The 24,286-nt window shown below is 50.0% G+C and overlaps 1 protein-coding gene across 14 annotated transcripts in view; it reads left to right on the forward strand.

Annotated features, from left to right (window-relative positions):
* Positions 1 to 6,448: 6,448 nt before the first annotated feature.
* EIF4G3 (eukaryotic translation initiation factor 4 gamma 3) overlaps positions 6,449 to 24,286 on the forward strand; it is a 155,229-nt gene continuing 137,391 nt past the window's right edge. For 6 of the 14 annotated variants that reach the window (XM_054085940.1, XM_054085948.1, XM_054085949.1 and 3 more), the window contains exon 1: positions 6,481 to 6,580. The gene's annotated coding sequence lies outside the window, so the exon portion shown is untranslated. Of the gene's footprint in view, positions 6,581 to 24,286 lie in introns of all 14 variants that reach the window. The other 8 variants (XM_054085935.1, XM_054085936.1, XM_054085937.1 and 5 more) reach the window with 4 other exon arrangements.

Raw genomic sequence — 24,286 nt, forward strand, 5'->3', positions numbered from 1 at the left:
TCCTCGGAAAAGGGAGAAGCAACGTGGGTGTAAGGTGAGGAGGAATTAAGTGGCGAGAGCAAGGCTGGGTTGGAAGGGTGTTTTCCCAGCTACAAGAAGCAGGGAGGGGAGCACAGCGAGGTGGGCTGCTCTCAGAGGTGGTTTAATCATCCAAAAGGGAAATATTTGGGCTCTCTGAGGTTTACTCACAGTGATGTCTTGGCCACTACACAGGGGACAGCCCCAGTGCATGATTCCAAGGGCGAGCAGCAGCTTGCGTCGTGGCTGGGGGACGGCACGGTCAAGGCTCCCCGGGCTGGGCTTGGAGCCGGTGGTGGATGTTTGCCTGTCTGGGAAGGCAAGAGCAGGCAGAAGGTGACTCATCCCACTCGCGTGCCAGTGCCTGGCGTGGGCTTGCCTGATCCTGGGTGGTATTTGCTTTATTTTGCGCTCTGCCGTGCCCCAGAGGACAGAGATGTTTGCTGAGGGCTAAGCCCAGGCAGCTGCAATCTGGGGAAAGCTCCAAGCAAGGCTGGTTTGGTTTTTTTTTTTTGCACGGGTTTTCTTGCCTGGAGAGTGTTGGAAGGGGATCAGCGTGGGGAGAAAAGCAGGAGAAACGGAGAAAGGGAGACACTGCCATGCTGTGCTGGGCACAAGGAGCCTGCTGGAGCCTCCAAAATGAGCTGGAAATGGTGGTTGTCCATAGGTTTGGTGGGACTGAGACAGCCCTTGAGGTTATGAGAGGCCAAACCAGCTGAACTGCTCTTCTCCTTCCCAGTTTGCCCTCTCCAAGCAGGACCCAAGCCCTAAAACATCACAACAGTGCTGGGGTCTCCTATCGGGGCCATCAGATTTTAGGGCTAAAAGCTTCCTCCAACAAGCTGGACCTCCCTGAAGGAAGGAAGACAGTAGGTGGGAGGTGGCAAGCAAGTTTCAAAGTCCCACCTCACAGTCTAGGACCCGCTCATGCTGATCATTGCCATGGTTTTCACTCGGAGCTGAGCAGCGTTGAGGCTGCATGTCCTCACTTGCTCTCAGGTTTTGTGCTTTACGTCCTCCTCTTCATGAGGATTCCTGCAGGAAAACAGCCATTTTTCAGTGACACCTCAATCCTTTATTCAATTTTCTTGAGTTCACCAGTGTTCCTACACTCTTCACCACGCGGTTGTGAGCATCTCAGCTGTGCCAGGTATGTGAGAGACTGGTGGGACTGGAAAAAGGGTTGGTGATGCTCCGAAATGAGAGCTTAGCGCTGTAAACTCAAGCTGCGCGTAGTGACGTGAATTCCCAAGTGCTAGCTGGAAAAATAGGAGGAAAAATTAAATGGAGAGGAACCAGAGGCAGAAGGGTGTGAATCCAGCTGGCACTTACTCAGGCTCACCAGATCTGCAGGTTTTGTTGGCCAAATCATCCTACATGGGGTAGTGTGGAAGAGAGACCTGTCTGTTCTTTTCTTTTAAGGAGCAAAAACTGGTAAAAATGTAGCAGGGGGAGACATGGGCTCTGGAGGAGCTCTAAGGCAGAGCCAGGATCTTGGCTCCTTCGCATGGCTAGCACGCTTTGGGAGGTTCAACATGGTTTCATATGGTGAAAATGCTGTTTTTTTTCCTTTCCTAACAGGCAAAAAGAAGTGATATATCTAAAAGTACTGGAGCTCAGAGGCTGTTTCGCAGCTGTGTTTACAGGCAGCTATTTCTGTAGAACAGAGGGAGCCAGAGATGTGATTTGCTTTCGGTATGAATTTCCTTCCGCATGAAGGGGTGTACCAGAGCTGCCACGCTTAGGAGGTGGTCAGTGGAAGAGCACTGGATGCTGAGGTCCCCCCAGACCACACAGCTTTATTTGCACCTGCAAAATGATTCCAGTGAAGTCTTCACAAGCTGTGGAGCAGGATCCATCTTAGAAACATAGAGTCATCTGGTTGGAAAAGACCTTTGAGATCATTAAGTCCAGCTGTACCTGTCCATTACTAAACCAGATGCCTGAGAACCTCATCTGCCCATCCTTTAAATCCCTCCAGGGATGGGGACTCCACCACCTCCCTGGGCAGCCTCTGCCAGGGCCTGAGAACCCTTTTGGTGAAGGAATTTTTCCTGATATCTAACCTGAACCTGCCCTGGAGCAATTCGAGGTCATTTCCTCTCATCCCATTGCCTGTCACTTGGGAGAAGAGTCCAGCACCCATCTCACCACAACCTCCTTTCAGGCCATTGTAGACAGTTAGTGATGAGATCTTCCCTCAGCCTCCTTTTCTCCATGCTAAACAAACCTATTTCCCTCAGGTGCTCCCGATAACCCTTGGTCTCCAGCCTGTTCCCCAGCTCCATTCCCTTCTCAGGCCGTGGTCCAGGACTTCAAGGTCCTTGGAGTGCAGGGCCCAAAACTGAACCCAGGATTCAAGGTGCAGCCTCATGAATGTCAAGTCCAGGGGCACAATCCCTCCCCTGGTCCTCCCGGTCAGCAGGAGAGATGTGCTGTGAGCACAGCATCTCTCCAGGATGTCTGGAGATCTACCAGATATCTTGGACAAACCCCTACCATGATAAAAGTTCTTCCTTTGTTCTCCAGTTCTTGGGGAGTTGGGGGAGGACTTGGCCCTTTCTTTGAGGCCATTCTCATTTCCCTCTTCAGCCTTTCATTTCCCCCATGGGGAGTCGGTGGTCGATCTGGCAGGCAGTAGGCTACAGAGGGAAATTGGCTCAGAAAAAGTACCTAGAGCAGCTGAGAGAAGTAGTTCCTATTACAAAAAGTGGAATATTTTGCCCAAGCCTGATAAAGGATGCTTGCTTTCTAAAACTCCAAAATGAGTCTTAGAGTTTATTTGCCAGCATTTTGCTGGAGCACCTCCCATATGAGAACAGGCTGAGAGAGTTGGGGTTGTTCAACCTGGAGAGGAGAAGGTTCCAAGGAGACATTGTAGTGGCCCTCCAGTACATGAAGAGGCTACAAGAAAGCTGGGGAGGGGCTGTGTACAAAGGTATGGAGTAGTAGGATGGGAGGGAATGGCTTTAAATTGGAGAGGGGGAGATTTAGACCAGACATAAGGAGGAAATTCTTCACAATGAGAGTGGGGAGGCCCTGGCCCAGGTTGCCCAGAGCAGTGATAGCTGCTCAACCCTGGTTCAAGGCCCGGTTGGATGGGGCTCGGAGCCCCTGATCCAGTGGGAGGTGTCCCTGCCCATTGCAGGGGGGTGGAATTACATGATCTTTAAGGTCCTTTCCAAACCATTCTATGATTTTTGGTGTCAGCGCCTCTAAATATTCGTTCCTGATGCAGATAGAAATGGTCCCCATTCAGGACTCCTTTACAGGCCTATAAGGTTTGGTTGAGCTTTTTCCCCATCAAAAAAACTCTCATTGTTTTCTATTCCAGCCCATTTCTGAGCAGTTTGTGGGAGATGGGGGCTCACCCCATCCCAGGCATTTCCCTCACCTCAGTGCTGAATGAAAAGCACAGAAAGAGGAAACTGAATAGCACGCTCGTCAGCTCCAGAGAGAACCTGTGGCACTACACAGTGTGCTTGTTCAGTGTGGTTGTGCCTGTAGATAGCACTGAGTAAGAAAGAAACTATTCCAGCTGCAGAACTGCTCTCGCTGAAGGCCAGCGTGGTGGCTTAAGCAGCATGGCAGCTCACAGGATCTGTTCAGAGATCACACCTCGGAGGATGGCAAGCTTAGTATCCCAAACCCAACCTGCACGAACCAAATTGTTTAATAATTCAGAGTCTGCTTACAACTACCTGAAAGGAGGTTGTAGAGAGGTGGGTGCTGGGCTCTTCTCCCAAGCGACAGGCGATAGGACTAGGGGGAATGGCCTCAAGCTGCACCAGGACAGGTTCTGATTCGACATTAGGAAAATATTTTTCACCCAAAGGGTCATCAGACACTGGAACTGCCCGGGAAAGTGGTGGAGTCACCATCCCTAGAGGTATTTAAAAGTTGGGTAGATGAAGTGCTCAAGGCTGTGGTTTAATGGCAGATATGTATGGTTGGACTTGATCTCAGAGGTGTTTGCCAACGCGGTGATTCTATGATTCTAAAGGGAAAAATGGACTCGTGAACCTTCTCTTTTTTGGCCACTGGGTGCTGTGCTGAGTTTTGCTGTAGTGAACATTACCCGGTCTAGATTCTCCCCCTTGAGGTTTGTATTTTAAAACTCAAAATCACCTTTCTGCCTAAGATGGGGCCATTGTGGAGATGAGGATAGGTGGATGTTGGGTAGGTTTTCTTCAGTGCCTTTCTTCTACCTCCAACTTTCTTCCATCAGCTTCCAGTTGCAGCACCAATTATTTGCCAAGTGCCTGAGCACACCACTGAGCGAGCTTTTTACTGTAATAAAAAAAAGGCTTTTAAGAGTTTATTTAAAGGATTATCTTCCTTCTAAGCTCGCAGCTGCCCAGAAGATGCAAATAAACTATGGAAAACTTCCCTCAAGCAGCTCAAGTACCCCAGGCTGGGGGACACGGGGCTGCAATGCATGCTGGTGCTGGGAGCATCTCCCTGGGACGTGCAGCAGGGCAGGAATGCCGGTTGGTGCCCGCTGGCTGGAATGAGCCCTCGGGAGCCAACAGTAGGGCGGGACAAGTCAGGACAATCCAGCGGCTGCTCAAATCTGCTCTGATGTCTTTTTAATCTTCCCCAAGATGGCACAAACCACCTTTGTGCCTGCCAAGCTCAGCCCAGCGGCGGGTACAAGGAGGGGGCTGCAGCTGGGCTATGAAACACTGGAGATGGTGCAGAAATGGGGGGAAAAGGCAGTAGCACCAGGGGCGAGGAAGATGCCTGCTGTCCACAGGGTCCTCCCCACACTGGTGCCCAGAGGTGGAGTCCTTCAGGGGCTGCCAGACCTCCCTCAGTAGCCACTTCATCCTCAGGGCTGCTGGGGTTGCTTACCCTGGAGAGGGCTTAGGGGAGACCCGAGAGCAGCTTCCAGTACTGAAAGAGGCCCCAGGAAAGCTGTGGAGGGGCTTTTTCCAAGGGCATGGAGTGATCGGAAGAGGGAGAATGGCTTTTAGTTGGAAGGGGGAAGATTTAGATTAGAAATTGGGAAGAAATTCTTCATGATGAGGGTGTGTGGGCCCTGGCCCAGGTTGCCCAGAGCAGTGGTGGCTGCCCCATCCCTGGAGGGGTTCAAGGCCAGGTTGGATTTGGGTTGGAAGGGACCTCAATGCCCCTCCAGTCCCACCCTCCTGCCATGGGCAGGGACACCTCCCACTGGATCAGGGGCTCCGAGCCCCATCCACCCTCACAGCAAAACATTTCTGCTTGAGATCTCATCTCAATCTCCCCTCTTACAGATGAAAACCGTCCCCTCATCCCACCCCTGCACTCCCTGATCCAGAGCCCCTCCCCAGCTTTCCTGGAGCCCCTTTCACCACTGGAAGCTGCTCTAAGGTCTCCCCAGAGCCTTCTCCAGGCTGAACAACCCCAACTCTCTCAGCCGGGGCTCATACAGGAGGTGCTCCAGCCCTCCATGGCCTCCTCCGGCCTCGCTCCAACAGCTCCGTGTCCCCCCCTGTGCTGATGACTCCAGAGCTGCCGCAGGGCCGCAGCTTTGGTCTCAGAGGGGCACGATCCCCCAACCCTCGCCGGGCTCAACCGGAAGCTCCCGAGCGGCTCCGGAAATCCCCGAGGCTGCCCGAGCTCCTTCCGGAAATAGACGAAGTTTCCCGAGCGTGGGGTCACGGGAGGCACCGGCGTGAGCACGGAGAGAGGGAGGGGGCAGGGCGGCGAGGAGGACGCATGCGCCCCGCGAAGGGTTCCGGAAAGAGACGGAGGTTGCCGAGCGCCGGAGGGCCGAATGGTTCCGGAAGTAGCCGAGTAGTCCCGAACGCCGCTCGCCAACGAGCCTGTCCGGAAAAGGACGAACGTTGCCGAACGGCGCGTCCGGAGAGAGACGAAGGCTGCCGAGCGGCGAGTCCGGAAAGAGACGAAGGCGGCCGAGCGGCGCGTCCGGAAGGAGTCGAAAGAGGCCGAGCGGCGCGTCCGGAAAGAGCCGAAGGAGGCCGAGCGGGGAGTCCGGAAGGAGACGAAGGTTGACGAACGGCACGTCCGGAGAGAGCCGAAGGTTGCCGGAGGTTGCCGAGCGGCGGCGGGCCGAGCGGCTCCGGAGCGGCCCGAAGGCGCCCGAGCGTCCGTCCTGCCGGACTGCTGGAGGCGGCCGCAGCGCCATGTTTGATGCTCCGTTACTTCAGTGAGGAAAATCCGCCGGCATCGCCCGAGAGCCGCCGCCGCGAAGGGCCCCGCCGCCCCCGGGGAGGGGGACCGAGACCCCCCGCCGCCGGCGGCCCATGAGCAGCGCGGCCTGAGCCGCCGCCCCCGCCGCGCCCGCCCCCAGCCCTGCGGGACGCGCGTTGTCACGGAGACCGGCCCCGCCGCGCCGCCCCGGCCCGCGCCCCGGCCCGGCCCCGCTCCCCGCCGGGGGGTGCCGGGGGCTCCGCTTGGCGATGAGTTTACCGCAGAAGGCGGCTTTGAAACCCGGCGCGGCGGCGGCGGCGGCTGCGGGGAGCGGCCCCGGGAGCGCGGCGGCAGCGGCGGGGCCGGCGCCCCCCCCGGCGCCCCCGCACCCCGCGGCCCGGGCCCTGCCGCCACAGCCCCAGCCGTATCCTTTGCCCCTGCCCACGGCGAGCGGGGACCGGGGCGGGGGGGCGCGGGGGGGACCCTGAGACCGGGGGGGGACACAGGGGTGTGTGTGTGTGTGTGTGGCGGGTGAGCCCCTTCCAATAGAGAGACGTGACCGGGAGGAGGGGGTCCCCGAGACTGGCGGGACCCTGAGACCGGGAGGGGGGACAGGGATGTGTGTGTGTGTATGGGGGGGGGAGCCCCTTCCCACGGCGAGAGAGGACCGGGAGGAGGGGGGTCCCCATGGAACAGGTTCCCCCTGTTCCGAGGGGACCCTCTTGTTCCGTGGGGGGACGACAGAGGTGTGTGTATGGTGGGGGGGGGGGCAGCTCCTTCCCATAGTGAGAGGGGACCGGGGAGGAGGGGGTCCCCTCAGAACAGGGGGCCCTCAAAACCGGAGGGGGACAGGGGTGTGTGTATGGGGGGCAAGCCCTTTCCCACTGCGAGAGCAGACTAGGGAGGAGGGGGTCCCTTCGGAACAGGGGGGGCTCTGAGACTGGGGGAGTGGGGGCACAGGGGTGTGTGTGTGTATGGGGGAGGATCACCCCCTTCCCATAGTGAGAGGGGGCCGAGTAGGAGGGGATCCCCTCAGAATAGGGGGGACCCGAGACCAGGTGAGTGGACAGGGGGGCACGGGGCGGGGGGGGTATATGAGAGGAGGGGGCGAGATCTTTCCCACAGCGGGAGGGGAGTGGAGAAGGGGGCACCGGACTGGGACTGAGGTGGGGGGTCTGCTCAGAACAGGGGGGACCCTGAGAGTGGGAGAGTGGGGAGGGGGTGGCACAGGGGGTGTGGAAATGGGGGGGTTGGGCCCCCTTCCTACAGAAAGCAGGGACTGGGGTGGGACGACCCTCAGAATGGGGGGTGGCAAAGTGGGGGCACGGTGGGTAGGAAGGCGACCCCTCCCCTTCCCATGGTGAGGGTGGGGACTATGGGGGCTGTCAGACTGGGAATGGGGGGTGGCAAGGAGCGGGCACAAGGTGTGTGTGGTGGCGACCCCCTTTTCTCACAGCGAGAGGGGCCCAGTGAGGCACAGGTTGTGCGTGTGGGTGAATCCCCCTTCCCTTCCATGAGCGGGGACTGGGAGGGGGCCCTCAGACTGGAAGGAGTGGGGGCACAGGGTTTTTTTTTGTGGGCAACCCCCCTTCCCCACAGTAAGAGGGGACCGGAGGTGAGGGGGCCCTCAGACCAGGGGGCAAGGAGGGGTGGAGCACAGGGGGTGTATGTGGGGAGGGTGAACCCCCTTCCCCACAGCGAGAGCGGACTTGGAGGTGTCCCTCAGACTGGGACTGAGGTGAGAGGTTCCTTTAGGCTGGGGAGGTCCTTAGACCCGAGGGGTGGCAAGGAGGGGGCACAGGGTGTGTGTGAGAGGGTAACTCCCCTTTCCCTACAACGAGAGGGATCTTGGGGGGTCTGTGGTCCCCTTAGACCAGAGGGGTCAAGGTGGGGGCACAAGGTGTGTGTGGGGGTGACCTCCCCCTTCCCCACAGCATGAGGGAACTTGGGGGGGTGAGTGGTCTCCTCAAACTGAGTAGATGGCAGCACTGGGAATGAGGAAATGGCAGTCGTGGGGTCCCTGCTCTGTGTGTGTCCCACAAAGGGGGGCTGCACCTGCTGGGCGCTTGTGGGAATGGGGGTGCCCCCTCAGTGGGCTGTTTTAGGGGTTCACCTCCTCCCTCAGGCCAGCGGTGACCCCCCCCCCCAGGGGTACACTTTATTAATGATAGATCGCTCCCCAGTTTCAATCCGGTCCTGCCTAGGTAAGTGCTTTGGTTTTGTTGCCTTTCCAGGTGCACTGAAATCCATTTTTTTCCAATCCGGCGCCAATTTCCATGTGATTTACTTATTTTATTGCCAATTTTTCTTTACTTGCCTGGTGGAAATAAATCCCTGGTAGAATGGGGCACCGAGAGGCTTCCTCTGCTAGGCCACGTGCTGTGGGGAGCAGAAGGCTTCTGCTTGATTAAATCCCACCGCCCAAACGGCTACTATAAAGAGAGGCTGGCAGTAGTGGAGAATAGGTTTTAAAGGTCTTGGGTTCTCCTAGGTCCCACGTCAGGAGGAAAATACTGCAGGGATCAGCGGGAAAGTAGGGTTGCCAGCCTGCCTCCATGACATTTTGTTCCTCGCGTCGCACAGCATCCCCTGGCTTTTCTGTCCCCCCTCTCTGAAGTTTTAGGGGTGAGCATGAAGTGGAAACCATACTTAGTGAAATCTTGCTGTGCTGTGACCTGTGGCTGCCACGCAGGGGACAGCCAGGAGTGTGTTGTGCTATTAAGCAGTGGCTTTGGGTTGAATGTGGAAGTGTTTTTGTGCTGAGGGCTGTTTCAGCTGTGCGGTGATGTCTGTGCTCTTCAAGAAATGCATTCCCCTGTAAAAGCATTTTCTTGCTCTCACTTTCAGTTTTGAGGTGGGAGAACTGAGCCCTTTTATAATCACTTTAGGTCCATTGTTTTCTTGTGCTTCCGGCAAGAATCGTTCCTGCCGTGACCACAAATACATTGCTTAAATCATGAGACCATTGACGTTACAGATTTGTTTGGGTCAAGTGAAGAAACCTCTGAGGACTTCAGAGAGCTCTGCAGAGGGCCAGGCTCTCTGCTGGGTGTTTTTGGCTGACTTGTGCTGTTCTGGAATTCCAGCCTGTGCTTTATTTAGGGGGGAAAAAACAGCGTGAAGGTACTGTCATCACAAAGACAGTGGGGTGATAGTAAGGAAAAGTGTTGCTCAGGGGGAATTCGCTGAGTTTTGAGGGTTGTGCCAAGTGTTACAGTGGGAACGCTGGCCACTGTGTGCGTATGAAGTCCCTCCTCTGCTGAGCTTTCCAGCAAGGTGCTGGTTTGTCTGGAAAGGGTCCTTTTTTTAGTGAGAAAGATGATGCTGTAGGGATGGAGTTTGCCTGGGTCTGGGATCAGGAGCGTGCTGGGCTTTCCAAAGTTGTTTTCAACCAATTCTTAAGAGCACTGCGGAGGGGTTGGATGGCTTCTCTGACGCTTGGTCGTGGTTTATGAGGGACGTCGTGCTGTCCTGGCTGAGGCAGGAGGATGCTGTTGCTTTTGATGAGTGTTGTCGCACAACGCCTTGCATGTGCGTGGGATGAAGCTTGGGCTTATGTCTGAGTGCACCCTACACCTATAAACCTATGGAAGAGATGAGTAAGACCTAATGGAGCTGGGGTTGTGCGGCAGTGGGTACTATCGCAAGGACCCAAACAGATGCTGGGAGCAGGAGGTGTGGAGGAACAGAGAAGTGTTGGGTAGATGTGACAAGTTGATGTTAGAAAGGTAGGGAGGCTGGAATGATGTTGGACAATTTTGTTTATAGCCATGACTGTTTTGCAAACAAGTTGTGTTTGACTGATACTGTGGCTTAGCTGTTAAAGGAATAGTCTGTCTGTGTAATATATACAAACTCTGTGCTCTTGATACCTTTGGGGTCAGCTGCATTCCAAGTGTCCTGGCTGCTTTTTCCCTCCGCTGAAGCCTGTGTGTAGCTTCCAGGTAGTAACCAAGAGCTGTTACCCTCTTAAAGTGCTGAGAAGGGAGTGTGGCTTGGGCAGTTCATCTGTGATTTACAGGAGTGCAGAGGGGTCATCTGAGTTCAGCTGTATTTTTAGCTCTGTTTGGTTTCTTTTTTGTTTCTGTTTTGGTAGGACTGTTGAGACAGCGTCACCCTACAAGAGATAAAGAGTAGCCGCAGGTTTCTTCTGGCAACTCAGTACTGGGAGGTTTCCTTCTCGCAGCAGCGCAAGGGTTTATTTGTTGGTGTGAAGGATTATTGTACCTTAATAGGTGGGTTGGGGCTCCAAGTTAGGCTTTTAAACTGGAACAGTTTCCACGTGCTGAACTTTGTGTCTTTGGAAAGTGTGTGGCTTTAGTACTGATTCATTGTGAAATTAAACGGTTACTTGTGTAGCTGGAAAAAAGGAGAATTGGGTGAGAGAGAACAGTAGAGGAAAAAGAGCCTGTGCATTTGTAGAAAGGCAAAAAGAAAAATACTGGGAGGAGAAGGGGTTTCCTTAAAAAAAACGAACACTTCTTGAAGGAAAGTAAGCTGGAGAGTGATGGACGTGAAGGAGAAGAATGTTTTGATGGGAGTTTCATTCTGTACGTGCTGAGTAGGAAGTTGTTGGAGCTGTTGTAAGACAAGACAGAACTTTGAGAGATTTCCTTAACGCGGTGGCTTCTGGGAGTTAAATTTTCTATATGAAAGTAAGTTGGGATAATTTAGTGGCTGTGGTGAGTGTTCAGTCCAACCTGGCAGAAAAGCTGCTCAGGAGTTGTCAGGATAGACCCTCCAATTTGATTCCGGCCCTTGTTCTGGGGCACAGACAAGGAGGTAGTAACTGTGGAATGACACTTGGTGGGACATCATCGAAAATAGACCCTGGTCTGCCCTGCTTTGCGTTGGCTTTCACTCTGCCTCTGAGGAAGGTGTTCCAGGTGAGGTCAGTTGTTCTGTGGTGAGGCTTCTTCCATGAAAACATGAAACAATGAAGGAAGTCGCTGGGCTGCAAGCTTACTGTAGACCTCAGTGTCTTTTGCTTGATGGTACTTCTGGCACATGTTAAGGATCACCGTGTTTCTTTATTCCCCCTCACGCTCCCACTGAAGAGTGAAGTATTTTTTGTGTGTGCTCTGTTCTGCTGCTTCTTAAAAAGTCTCCGCGCTGTGAATAAATTTTGTGGATCGATATAATTAGGTCACTGGTTTCTTCCCAGCCCAGACGTAGGCAAACATTGCGCTGTGAAGGACAAACAGATTGATTTATGCTGAGCTTGGGTAACATTGCACATCTGCTGGCTCATCAGGGTTAATTTAACACTGGACCTTGGAGCCACATCAGAGCCGGCCTGGGCTCTGGGTTGGTGGCAGTAGGGTTTTGTTTTCTTTTCCAAACTTCCTTGCAGTTGGAGGGAGTTCAGCTTCCTGGTTGTTGATGGTCTCTGTACAGGCACCAGTAAACTTGGCCTTACTATCTCATCGTGGCCGTTTCAGGGTTGGATTGGACATCTCTGGACATGGGTTTTTTTCAGGTTACCGTAGTGGGGCAGCTGTGGCAAGTCCAGGAGGAGCTTTAACAGTCAGTCATCTCTAATATTTCTTTTCTTTTCTTTCCCTACTTTAATTCTGAGAAGTGGAGAGGAAGGGTCAGCATTTGGGGGGGTTTCTGTGTGAAGTACATCGTATTGCTGAGCACGGAAACTTGGGTTTTGCTAACGTTGCCTCAGTAATTGAGCATCTGCTTTGTTTTTTCCTCAGTTGCCATAGCTAACTGTGCTGTAGTCCCTTTCAGAAAGCAGCGTGCTGGTTCGTGTTCTGTTGGGTGGCATCTTCTAGATGTGAGAACTTCCCAAAAGCCCAGGAAAACTTCAAGAAATACAGGATCACTTTCAGGAATGCAAGAGACTGTGCGTGAAGTTGGGGTGAGGTTCTGGCAGCGCTTACCCAGTGCTCAGATGTGGGCCAAGTTATGCTGTTGGCATAGGCCTGCGTCGGTAATCTTCTAGTTAAATTAAGACTGTTGAGGAGGATTTGGGTTTTCTGTCCTCTCTTTCTGAGCGAAGATTTGAGCTAGAGAGGGAAGTGATCAAGAATTTCTCCAAGGAGAGCATCTTCAGTGAGTGCTGAAGGATCAGGGTCTCTGGGTGGCTGTGATACCCTCAGGGGGTTTGAAGCCCTCTTCCCTTCCTGCTTCCATGTCGAGTGGCTTTTTCCAGAGTATGTGCTGCTACATCTCTCTGTGCTCCCTGGGTTTATTTGTTGATGACTTTGAAGGTGAAGACCCAAGGATCAGAAAGCTGCTTGGGCCTAAAAGTCAGCTTGAAGAATAGGATCTTGTTTTCTGTGTAAAGCTCTGTGCCTCCCTGCACCATGAGTGGGTCAGCTCCAGCTGCTGGGCAGCTTTGACATTGAAATGGAGCTGAAAGAGGAGCACGATGGGAAGTCCTCTTCCAGATGCCAGCAGGGAAGGGTGTTCGGAGTGTTAGGGCCATGAAAAGGAAGGAATGCCATGAGATGGGAAGGAGGGAAGGAACTTGACAGGGATCACAGAGTCATGGAATGGTTTGAGTAGGAAGGGACATTAAAGGTCATCCAGTTCCAACCCCCTGCCATGGGCAGGCACACCTCCTACCAGATCAGGGGCTCCAAGCCCCGCTCAACCTGGCCTTGAACCCCTCCAGGGATGGGGCAGCCACCACTGCTCTGGGCAACCTGTTCCAGTGTCTCAGCACCTTCCCAGGTGTTCGTTGCTCTCTGATTTTTTTGAGCTCAGCTTTCTGAAATCGTGGCTGGATGGAGGGGAGGGGACAGTGGAGTGCCTGGCAAATGTTTCCACGTCAGAAGTGTATGAAGTGGTGGAGATAGTACATCTCAGGAGGGTATGTGGCAGGAAAAACGCTTCAGAAACGTGGAGATTTTCCCTGCTGCTCCATGGTAGCAGCTTCTCTGCAGGGGAGGAACAGGCATGGGTTTGTGAGTGTATTGCCAGAAAATTAAGTGCTTTTAGATCTCTCTGCCATCTCCCCTGTTGATGTTCCCCAGCCTTAGCACATCTCGGCGTTCTTTCAAGCAGAACTAGCTTTAATTTGTTTAATGACAAAAGCTAATGGTGTTATAGCTCAGATATGTCACTTTACGAGCTTTGTAAGACTTTTGTGGTGAAATGTCTTGGAGGAAGTCCTTCTTCTAAAAATGTGATTTCGGATGGCTCACGTTCTCCTCGTATCTGAGGATGCGATTGTGTATATGTTCTCTGACTGCGGGGAAAAGGTTACTTTAGCCGTTTAAATAGAATCATAGAACAGAGTCATTTGGTTGGAAAAGACCTTTGAGATCATAGAGTCTAACTGTACCTGTCCACTGCTAAACCAGACCTAAGCACCTTGTCTACCCGTCTTTTAAACACCTTCAGGCATGGTGACTCCACCACTGCCCTGGGCAGCCTCTGCCACTGCCTGAAAACACTTTTGCTGAAGGAATTTTTCCTGACGTCCAAACCAAACCTGCCCTGGTGCAACTGGAGGCCGTAAGTGGATGCATATTAAGTATGCAACATGGATTTTAGAACATGGGTGATGTTTTTATCTATGATAAGAAGTCATGAGAGAGCAATAGGAGACTTGGGACAAATAACTTCCCTTGTAGATGCTGGATGTAGCAGGGTTTTGTCCATCATCTTAGAGCTGAAAGGCTCTGTCACCTTGTTAGCAAACGTTGAGATTTGCGCTGGTGGTTTTGCTCCATTTCGGTTTTGCAGCAGGAGCGAGCAGTGAAGATCTCTCTCTTCAGCAGTTGTACGTAACCTATATTTTCTTTTTCTCCCTAATCCGGCAATTTCAGGGCTAGTCAACTGTCAAGTTTAGTTGTGTGTAAATCCGCTAATGTGATTAGAGTTGCTGGAATTTTTACTCTGGGGAATTACAGATGAGTAGTATCACTGTTTTACAGGCATTTCTTTAGTAGGGAACTTTATCTGTGCCTTGAATACCTCTGTTAGCAATGGCAAAGGCTTTTCTGGAATGAATGGAGAGGAGAAAAATGGTGTTTGAGACAGCAATGAAGATGTGGGTGGAGGATCTGTGTGCCCCGTGGTCTGGAGGAATCAGCAGAACTCGTTTTTCTGTATTTAAAGAGGCATAGTTGATATGACCTCTCAGAGTATGGTGTTTTACACTTGATGTAATTCCTTCTCCAGTGTACAGCTTTCCTTTCCAAACTGTGGACTTCGTTTGCCTTCCAGTTAGGAACTGATGATGTTGAACAGCTGGAAGAAGAAAATAGAATGAGTTCTTATAAAAGAAAAGGATCAAAGGGAGGAGAGCAAAATAAGCTTTTAGGCTAGTGAATTTTTTCCAGTGTGTGTTATTGCTACGTTATATCGTATACATTTGGAAGATGTCCCAGAACGCGCTCTCTTGTTTCGGAGTAGGTGATGGCACGCTGTTGCTGATAGGACCTGAGTCAAACTGCTGCTGGGCATGTGACAAGATTAATGGGACAATGTTTCTTTTTCTTTCCTGAAAGGAAAATTACACACTCCCTGTTTGGATCTTGCCTTAGGAGTTTTTACCTTGTGTGTGCTTTGTGGTCATCTGAGGTAGAGAGAAAAGGTCAAGTTTCCGCACACGGAGATTGTATCAGATTTAGATCAATTCTGCTACCGAAAAGCAATGTTTCTGCTCTTGGTTGTAACGCCTTTGTGTATCCTTAATCTGGGTGAGAGTTAAAAGATTTCTAGAGCTTTAGATATGCCACAAGAAAAGCAAAGTGGCTTCTAAAATGTGCTTCTTGTAAGAAAAACACATCCAGTGCTCAGTCGATACCAGCAGCGTCCTCCAAAACTGTCGGGGAAGTGTTGAAATGGGTTCAGACTTGTAGAGACGCACAGAGCAGCTGCTCCTTTCCAAGTGGTTGAGCTTGGCAGGAGAGAGGCTTTTGTGCTCTGTACTAAGAGTATCTGCACAGGAATAGCTCTAAAAATCACAAAGACCATCCCTGCTCTCATCAGGGGAGTGGACTTCACACCTGCAGAGCGGTCTGAAAAGAAATCTTGCTGCCAGCCTTTGCCCTTGATGCTGTGAGAACACCGAGCTAGGAAGAGTTAATGCAGTTAAATGCAGGTTTACCTGAGTCTGGAAAGCTTTTGGGAGGTGGAAACTAATAAACGTTGCACTGATTCTGTCTTGAGTTGCCAGATGATGATTGTGAGTTTGTGTTTCGGTTTGATTTACATGTGAGAGCGGCTGTATGTGAGTTACTGATTTACCAAGAGCAGTTCGATCTAAGTGTCTGCATTGCTGGTGGCGTTCGAAAATCCATCTGAACTAATGTTATGGCTGTGCAAATGGTGGTCTGGAAAAGAGATTTCTGTATTTTATGTGTTATTAAGAAGTCATAGAAGTTACCGTGCCTTGAAATTGACATTTTTCTCAGCTTATTTTGTTCATTTGCTGAAAAGCAAAAGCAAAGAGGTCTTCAGTCTTTTCAGGAGGAGGTCTTCGGTAGGAGACTTCCTGTGGGCATCAAAGGGAAAGATTTTAATGATAATACTTGCAGCTTTTGTTTTTCAGTCAACTGCTGTCTTTGAATGTTCCTAACATCCTGAAGCGAGGGCATGTCTATAGAAACCAACCATTCTCGATAAGCGGTGAGACCTGGTCCTTATGTCCTTGGGCAGTTCTAGAGAACTGTAGAGTCTGATGTGAAAGTTGAAATGAAGTCTGGTCTGAAAACTTTCTGAAAGTCCTGAATCCTTGTTTGTGGTGATATACAAGGTGCTCCAGGCTTGACCCTGGACACAGTGTTTTGCAGTGTGTAGTCGTGGGGTTGACAGACTGAGTATCTGTATTGTGTTAGAGGGAGCTTGGCAGAGCGCTAGAGCAGAGCTCTAGCTGATCTGTGCCGCTTTCTTGGGCGGGGGGGTTAGTCAAGAACTGCATCAAAAAGCATTTAAAGCATGTTTGTTGAGACTTTTACTGTGAATTCATGGTGCATCTTGAGGTCTCTTGTATGCTGGGAAGGGATTTCGGCAGTCGGTGGTCATTTCAGCAGGGCGATGGCTGCTTGGAAGACTCTGTTGGATGTGGTGATTCTTGAGCTGCTGAAACATCTGAGTTTGCTGTGCTGTAGAATATAAAGCCAACTTCACTTTGTGGTGCCCTTTCTCACCTGTGCTGACACAAATACTCATTACTGGACAATCTCCTTCAGGTACTTTACTTTTCTGGGCTCTGTGTTTTGTGTCCTTGATTGGCAAGATGCACATAACTCAGCTGTCAACCTGTCTGTGCAACTTGTGTTTATGTTTTCCTTCAGCACTGTGTTTTTAAAGTGGATTTCAAAGTGCTTTTATGTCCGTCTCTTCAAAAGAAAAAAAGAAATAACCCTTTTTGATATGCAAATATCACAAAGTATACTTGATGAGTTTAGGCTGTTCAGCTTAATTGTATTGGAAATAATAATAATAATAATTGTAATTTGGAAATTACATTTCCAAACCACTTCTTTAATTTATTTGTGCAGATGAAATTTTTTTGGATCTCCTTTAGGTTTAAATGTTTGGTTCTGAGGTTATGCACCAAGTTTGACTTGAAATTATTCCCATTTTGCTCCTTAAAACTTGACATTCTGTTCCATCTCCTGTGGCAGCGGTACCTGGGATTGCAGGCATTCACTGAAACAGTCATTGCTGGTGCTTGGCACGGTCCCCATCGCTGCTTGCTGAAGCCAAAGGATACTTTATCCACTCAGGCTGACATTAAGATCATTAAATAAATGAATAAATTGTACTGTCACCAAATTCCCATTCTGGCAGCTGAAGAACATGTGAATTTTATAGCCAGGACCTCTGTGCAGAGTGTCTGATTGAATGGCCTGGATGTCAGGAGTGGGAACAGTCAGCAAAAAGCTTTCTAGTAAAATGAGTGCGCCGTAATGAGAATTACAGTGTGTAGTGGCATAAAAGCCTGAGTTACCAGACATCTGATCAACGAAGATGAGTATTAACCAACCTGTGGGGGACATACAGAAGGTAACCAGAGCACAGCAATAAAACGAGGAGGCAGGAGAGAACTGGAGAGAGGTGGAGAGCTGCTTGCTTGTTGCTAACATGGGTCTGTCTTGCTGTTCGAAAGGAGTTTGTTGAGGAAGAATGTAGCCAGTCTGGGAAGTGTTGAAAGCAAGGAGAATTCTCAGTCTCCATCAGGGAGTTTGAGATTTTGCCTGTTGAGCTAAAATGCCAGGAGGTCACTCAGGGTCCAGGAAGGTCTTGGAGAAGTCCACTGAACTTCCAGCTCTGGGAGGAGAAGGTTGAAAAGACTAAGCGCTTGGCTTGGGCTGCTTTCTCGTGTGGTCTGACTCCCATCTTCAGTTTTGTTAAGTTGTGCTTTAGATGGTGTTTTTCTTAGTAATAGAGGACATAAAATCCATGCTCACTGCAGGTGGGCCACGAGTGTCTCTGAATTGCAAAGGAAAAAGTAGAAGCATGTTTTGACCAAACAATTTGGTGAATCTATAATTGTGTATCCGCCAGCTCCTTGCACTGTAACCCCAAGCAATATCGAAGGTGCTCTGCACTAGGGATTGTTTAACATTTTTCATTTGGTCTGTCCCTGTTCTGAAGCATTTAAGACCACATTCAATGCTTTCAGACTGGAGAAATTTCTCTCTTAGTCTTCTCTTCCTCCCCTTGTCATACCTCAGCATTTGTCTTGATTACAGTTAATCTGATAAAAGGCTGCTCAAATAACGCTTGTGACCAGTGTGGTCCCTGGTGCATCCCTGTTCCTGTTTAACGGGCAGTGGCACTCATTGCTATGGTGAACGTTGAGTGGTTGGGTAATGATCAAATATGCTCAAGTTCATCTTTGAAGACCTGTTACGAATACAGAGATACTGCAGTTTCCGTGCAGTCCGGTACGAGCAAAACTGGGGTTTAATGCTAACCAGAGAAGGACCTACCTGCTGTGGTGCTGTGTCCCATCAATACATGCAGTTCCCAGCAACCAGAAGGCAGGGACAGGGCCTTAAATTCCTATCTCTTTCCCATCTAGGATAGCACATCAGGTACATCTTCACTGCCTTCTCCCTGTGCGTTGGTTCAGCTGTGTAGTGTTATTTGGAGGCTGCTTTGTGCAGCAAGGAAGGAGCTGTGTGCTTGACCATCTCCCTTGATGGCCACGCACAGCTGATGCAGCCTTTCCTCTGTGTTTTACCTCTGCCTTTGTGGCCCAAATTCAACAGGCAGAGCTAACGGAAGGGAAACTGGCATTTCTTTAACTGAGAAACATTTTGAGACTGATTACTGCCCCTCTTGAGACTCTGGGATAAATATATTGTTGCTATTACGCTTTCTCTTCCAGCATCCTGCAGGGATATGTGTGAGGTGTGCAATGGAGAGTCCTCAGGAGGGAAAATTGAATGTGGAGGATGGGACCATGGAGATCCAGAGCTCCTGCCCAACCTCTGTTGCTTTATGAACTATGATTCCTGTGCAGCAGGAAAGATACATGACACTGTCTTCCCAGGGTGCCTGTTTTCTCAGGATTTCGTTTTGTATGACATGGGATTTTAACTCGGGAGAAGGCATAAGCTCTGCATGTGGCAAGAGGGTACTTAGGATTTCATTTCATTTTGATAAGTAGCTGAAATAAAGATTATGGGGGAGGAAATCATGAAGCGTTACAAAATTGGGAGTCAAAATGAGCATTAATGCTCTCAAAAAGCGTACTTGTAGAATTGTTTGCTGGGCTGACGGGGGGACCATCAGTCCGAGTGACAACACTGCTGTCACTGTGATGCTGCTTGACAGATTGACCAGCAGAGCATTGCATTTTCCCATGAAGTCCCAGCGTGAAGTACTAGAAACACGGCAGGAAACGTAGCTGAGTGAATGAGACAGTAAACTACGAGGCTGTTTGATATTCTTGCTTATCGCACAGATAGAAAGCATGGCTTGGAACTACACACTGGTTGCTGGAGGGTCCCAAGCCCCAGGGAAGCAAGCAGTGGCCATCCCTGTGGAGAAGAGGCGTGCGTGGGTTGTAGCCTTGTAAGCTTTAGTAGCTTATTTGTGGGTTTAGGGTGCAAAGTGTGAGGTGAGTGGGCTGGGGGAGTTCTGTGTTAGTGACATGCATAGGAGGATAAAGATAAGTTGGCTGGTTTTTAGTGCATTACAGAGATTTAGACTCCCAGGTGAAAATTACCACTAATGAGTGCTAGAGTGCTTGGGTCTGTGTTGGGAATGTTTTTTTCCAGTCTTGTAACAGCGTGCCCCCAGATGCGGGTAATCACTGGTGCTGCAGGGAAGCTGGAGACACAAGGTTTTACTTTATGAATTCATTGTGAGGGCAAGTTGGCTGCAATACCCATGTGCATGTTTGTTCTGGGCTCTAAGCTGAATAAAGGCTGAGTAGAGCCTTTGGAGCCTCTGCCATGAGGTGGGTTTCCTTCGGCTCTGCCTTTGCTGAGCATCTTTAGTTACGTCAGCTGGCCCTCTCCACTTTCTCTGTTTGGGCTTCAATGTTCTTAACTGGTTGTGTGTTTGCTGTATAAACTCAGTGTAGAAATCCGTGTGTGTGTTAAGTAGCTGCTCTGAAGGAAAAAAAAAAACAGACCCACAAAGCAAACATTTCCAGTCTTCGTTTGCTAGCGAGGCTGTTGGGAAGAGAGGAATCACTCTGCCGGCTCTGGAGATGGCCCTGTGTGATTGGCCTGTCTGGCTCAGGGATTGCCCTGTTCTCTCCAGGCGCACTGAGCGTGGCTTCACGCTTCACAACCCAGACTCCGATGTGTGTTTATCAGGTTCCTTCAGGGCAGCACATGAGCGGTGGCTCAAGCAGGTCAGAGCCTCTTGGCAAGTTGGTATCGGGCCAGAAACCACTGTTTCAACTGCTAATCGGGGGTCAGAAGTGTGCTCTATGTGGGAATATTTGTTTTCTTTGAAGCGTGATTCAATTTGTGTGAGATCCTGTGTGTTTAGGATATTGTGGTGTGAGTTATTTCAAGCTCAGTGATTGAAACTCCAAAGTATTTTACAAGAAATGTTATATTAGCAGTTGCATTGCAGAGTGCGAAAGGTGGAGGGTGGGCATGGCTTTAGCTCTGCTCTCGTCTGTGGCATTTCATTAATATTGTGCCTTCTTCTGATAGACAAGATGTGCACAGGGATCTGATGCTACCAAAGGTCTCCAGCAGGGCAGCTGGAGAACCATACCTGGTACTTTTGGAGCAGCCCAAAAGCTAAAGTAACTCTGGAAAGGAGTGGGCAAACAGGTGATCAGACCCTTGTTCTCTCATAGCTGTCTCCTCCCGAGGGCTCCTGTCAGATCTCTGCCGAGCTGGCTCACTTGCAGCCTTCTTTTGTGTATTTCTGCAGTGTTTACCAAGGCATTCCCTTAGTCTTGCTCTCAGAGAGCAGCTGTGGGGTGTAAGACTGCTACTGTTATCACATATTAATTTTGAAGGGGAGGAAAAAAATAAAGGAGAATACAGCAGTTGTCACAAGTTCTGGCTCTGATGTTGCCTCGTGTCAGGTTTGCCTGTGTTCCTCCAGCTGTTCCTTGGATCAGGACTCCTGTGGATGGGATGTATCTCTGTGAATGCTGATTTCCTATTAAAGATTCCTGCTTTTTCCTCTCTTCCATCTCCATTTCTCGAATGATGTAGTCTCTTCACGCTGAGGACTCCTCCATGTTCACTGGGAGTGGTGCTCCTGACCTCCTCCAACCCTGTCTCCATCGGGGATCAGCGTCTCCCATCTTCCCTGCTGGTGGATGCAATTCATTTGCTTGGTGGCCTCACTTGACAAAGTGACCCAGGAAACATTCCCTGCCCATCTTTTCTTCTCCCAGCTCTTCCATCGCTTCCATCTTTAGATGTTCTATACACAGATGGCTTTCCTGAGGCGGGTTAGGGAGGATGCGGATTGTTTAACCGACAGCAGCGGGGGTGTGGTTAGCTGTGGTGGTTATCGGCTAGGGCAGAAATGTCTCCAGCGAACAGCACCAGGGCGGGTTTCGGTGGTGTCTGCATTCATCCTCTCTGGAGGGAGCTTTGAGTGTGTAGTCGCCTCTCCTGTGTGTGCCTGGGGGTCTCGGAGCTGGCACGCCATTCCCTGCTGAACTGTTCCTTGCCTAAATGTGTTTTTAACACTTTCCAAATGCTTGGTAGCCAGGGGCTGGTCTAGAAGAACTTTGTCAAGGAAAGTTGTGTTAAAATATCTCTCTCTTTCAGATAATGTTTTTTTTTTTCCCCTTCTGTTATATTAGTTGCAAAAATAAATGTGGTTAACAGTATTCAAATGACTTTTCTCTTGCTGCACTGTGCTGAGAAATGCCTTCTTCAAGATGCTTTCTTCCCCCTGAGCTCACTTCATTTGTAGATGCTGAAGGGCATTTTGAGACTTCGTTTTCAATTAATTTTACATGAAACAAACAAGAGAAAAAGCCAGTGCTTTGCCAAATATGTTTGGAAAGAACAACTTTGTGGATAATCATTCTCCTGTTCTACCTGCTCCTTGCTATGTTGAGACTACAGAAGATCTCCTCTACCCTGAAAAAGGCTTTGAGAGATGAGCCTTTGAGTAGTTGCCTGAGGCGGGTTGATTAGAAAATAAACTCCACATTAGATTTAATCAAGATTTAAATAATGGAGTTAGAATTGACCGTTGCTTCTATGATCTCATTATTTTTAGATGGGGATCGCTATGTGCCACTCCAGGTTGTCTGTACCACTGCTCTGAAGGCAGGCAGAGCAAAATACCATTTGACAGAGAGGATCTTCTCCAGTGTTGTACTTGCTGCTTCATCCCATTGATACATGCTTTATTAAAGGCATTTCTGCCTAAACTTGGTGATTCGGAGCACAAGAATTCCAGTGCTACCCAAAATCCAGCTCAAATATGTAAGTAGGAACATTGTAGTGGTATTGATGGTGGGACTTCAGCTCCTGTCATATTCAAGGGACGTTTGGTAAAGCAGTAAGCATTTAATCACCTTTTAGCTCTTGGATGTCTTGCAGGAAAAAGGTGCAGGCATGAAATCCTCTAGAGTGTGGACGAGATGTTCCTCAGCGGGCTCGTTAGCAATTGCCGTGTCGGGAAGTCTTTAGTGCTTGAACATCTTGTGTTGGGGCATTGTAATCCTGAGACTTGCTGCTGTCCTTGGCACACAGGAACTTTGCTGGCCTGAGAGTTTTGCAAGCATCAGGGTTGGCACTGCTGCCTTCTTCAGACGTGATCACTGGTATCAGTGTGAGTTCGAGGGGCTGAGTTTTTCACATGTGCTGGCTGCAGCTGAGTGCCTCCAGGGGAACCCTGAAAATAGAGACCTTCACTTGCTGCTGGCTGCCACAAAGCCATCCTGTGCCTCTTGCAAGGGATGTGTGTCGTAGCTGATGTTTGGAGCTGTCTTTTCTCTGGCATAGAGGTGAGAACAGAACTGTTTCTTTTCAGTAGCTTTCTACTTTCAACTCAGGAAAATAGTAAGTTTAATCCAAATTAAAGCTGAAGAGAGAGCTATGGACCAGGAGGGCTGTGTGGAAACAGCTGAGGCTTTTCCTGTTCACTGCTGTTCAGGAGAAGCCTGATTGCAAAGGGAATGAGTGAAAGGGAGTGGGGTCACTTGCAGGGGAAGTGAGGGAGTCTGGATTATTTTAAAGGAGCTTCCACACTTTGTTGGCAGGCCCTGACTGCAGAGAACATCTGAGCTCCTCGTTTGTTGAATTTCCCCCTAAGAACAGGGAAACTACAACAAAATAGTCTCTCCAGGGACTAAAAGTGGTTGCTCGGAAAGTAAAAATCAGCCATAAGTGTGCTTAGCTCCACAACATTGTTATTTTAGTTGTGTCTGGTAATTTTATCAACTTCCCCTTAGATATCTTCAATGTCACTGTGGGCAGAAAAAGGTCTAAGCTTGCGTTGATTTAATCGCTTGGTGCCTCCCAGCAAGTGTTGTTTGACAGGAAGCTGGAATTGTGACTTTTGGGTACATTATTCCCAGGCAGGACTCACCTTTGCTGCGTCCAGAACGTCCACTCATAGGGATTGGTTTTATTTTCTAAGCTGTTCTGTTAGTGTAACCACAGCGTAGGACCAGTCTCTGGTGTGAAGTTGCCCATGAGAGACAGCCCGCGCCAGAGGCCTTGAATCCTACGTGCTGTGAGCTGTGGAAAGAGGTAGGATTAGAGGGCAGGCTCTCATCTTCCTCTTCCATGGGAAAATTGCTTGCAAGGTCTTTTTGGTGATGCTAGGGGACAGGATGATCTTTTAAGATTGTCCCAATCTCAGCTGCAAAACATGGTGGAATTGAAATTGGGGAACTGATTACAATCTATACCCAAAATGTATGCAGTCCCCTTTGCAGCTTTATGGCTCACTGGAGGCAAAGAACAGGAAACCAGGCAACCTTTACCGACAGAGGCTTGTTTGGTTGCTGCATCTTTGTCGTGTAGCTTGTCCCTTAAAGCCTATTTATTGACGGGAGACCTCATCACACTCTGCAGCTCCCGGAAAGGAGGTTGTGGCAAGGTGGGTGCTGGGCTCTTCTCCCCGGTAACAAGCCGAGAGGAAATGGCCTTAGGTTGCGACAAGGGAGGTTTAGCTTGGATTTTAGGGGTAACGTCTTTGCTGAAAGAGTGGTGAAGCCCTGTCAGAGGCTGCCCAGGGCAGTGGTGGAGCTTCCATCCCTTGAAGGGCTCAAAAAACATGTGGCTGTGGCACTTTGGGACATGGATTAATAGGCATGGTGGAGTTGGGCTGACGGTTGGACTGGATGAGCTTAGGGGGATTTTGCAACCTCTGTGATTATGTCCTGGAGCATTGAGGCCACGGTGTTGGTACCAAAAGGAGCAGAGAGCCCTGCAGCGGGGACCTGGTCTGTGGCAGCTATACCCACCATTCTTACTGGTCTTAACACACTTCATGAGGTGCTTTGTTTGGCTTTTCTTGGGTCTTAATCTTTTGTTGTCGAGTGAATGTTGAGCTGTAAGTGGCATTGCCTAGCTCTCATGTGGCTTGTAGGAGCCTATATGAGAACTGCTTTTTTTTTTTACCCCCTTAGTTGTTTCATTGAGTAACTTTTGTTATAGATTGTTTGATTTCTTAATGCCGGCGTTTCATAATTGCATCTCAAAATGCATGTTATCTTTGATCAGTGCTCCTGGACTGCACAAAGCGGAATTAAGTA

The sequence above is a fragment of the Cuculus canorus genome, chromosome 21 (genome assembly GCF_017976375.1).
Source record: "Cuculus canorus isolate bCucCan1 chromosome 21, bCucCan1.pri, whole genome shotgun sequence".
NCBI classification, from domain to species: Eukaryota; Metazoa; Chordata; class Aves; order Cuculiformes; family Cuculidae; genus Cuculus; species Cuculus canorus.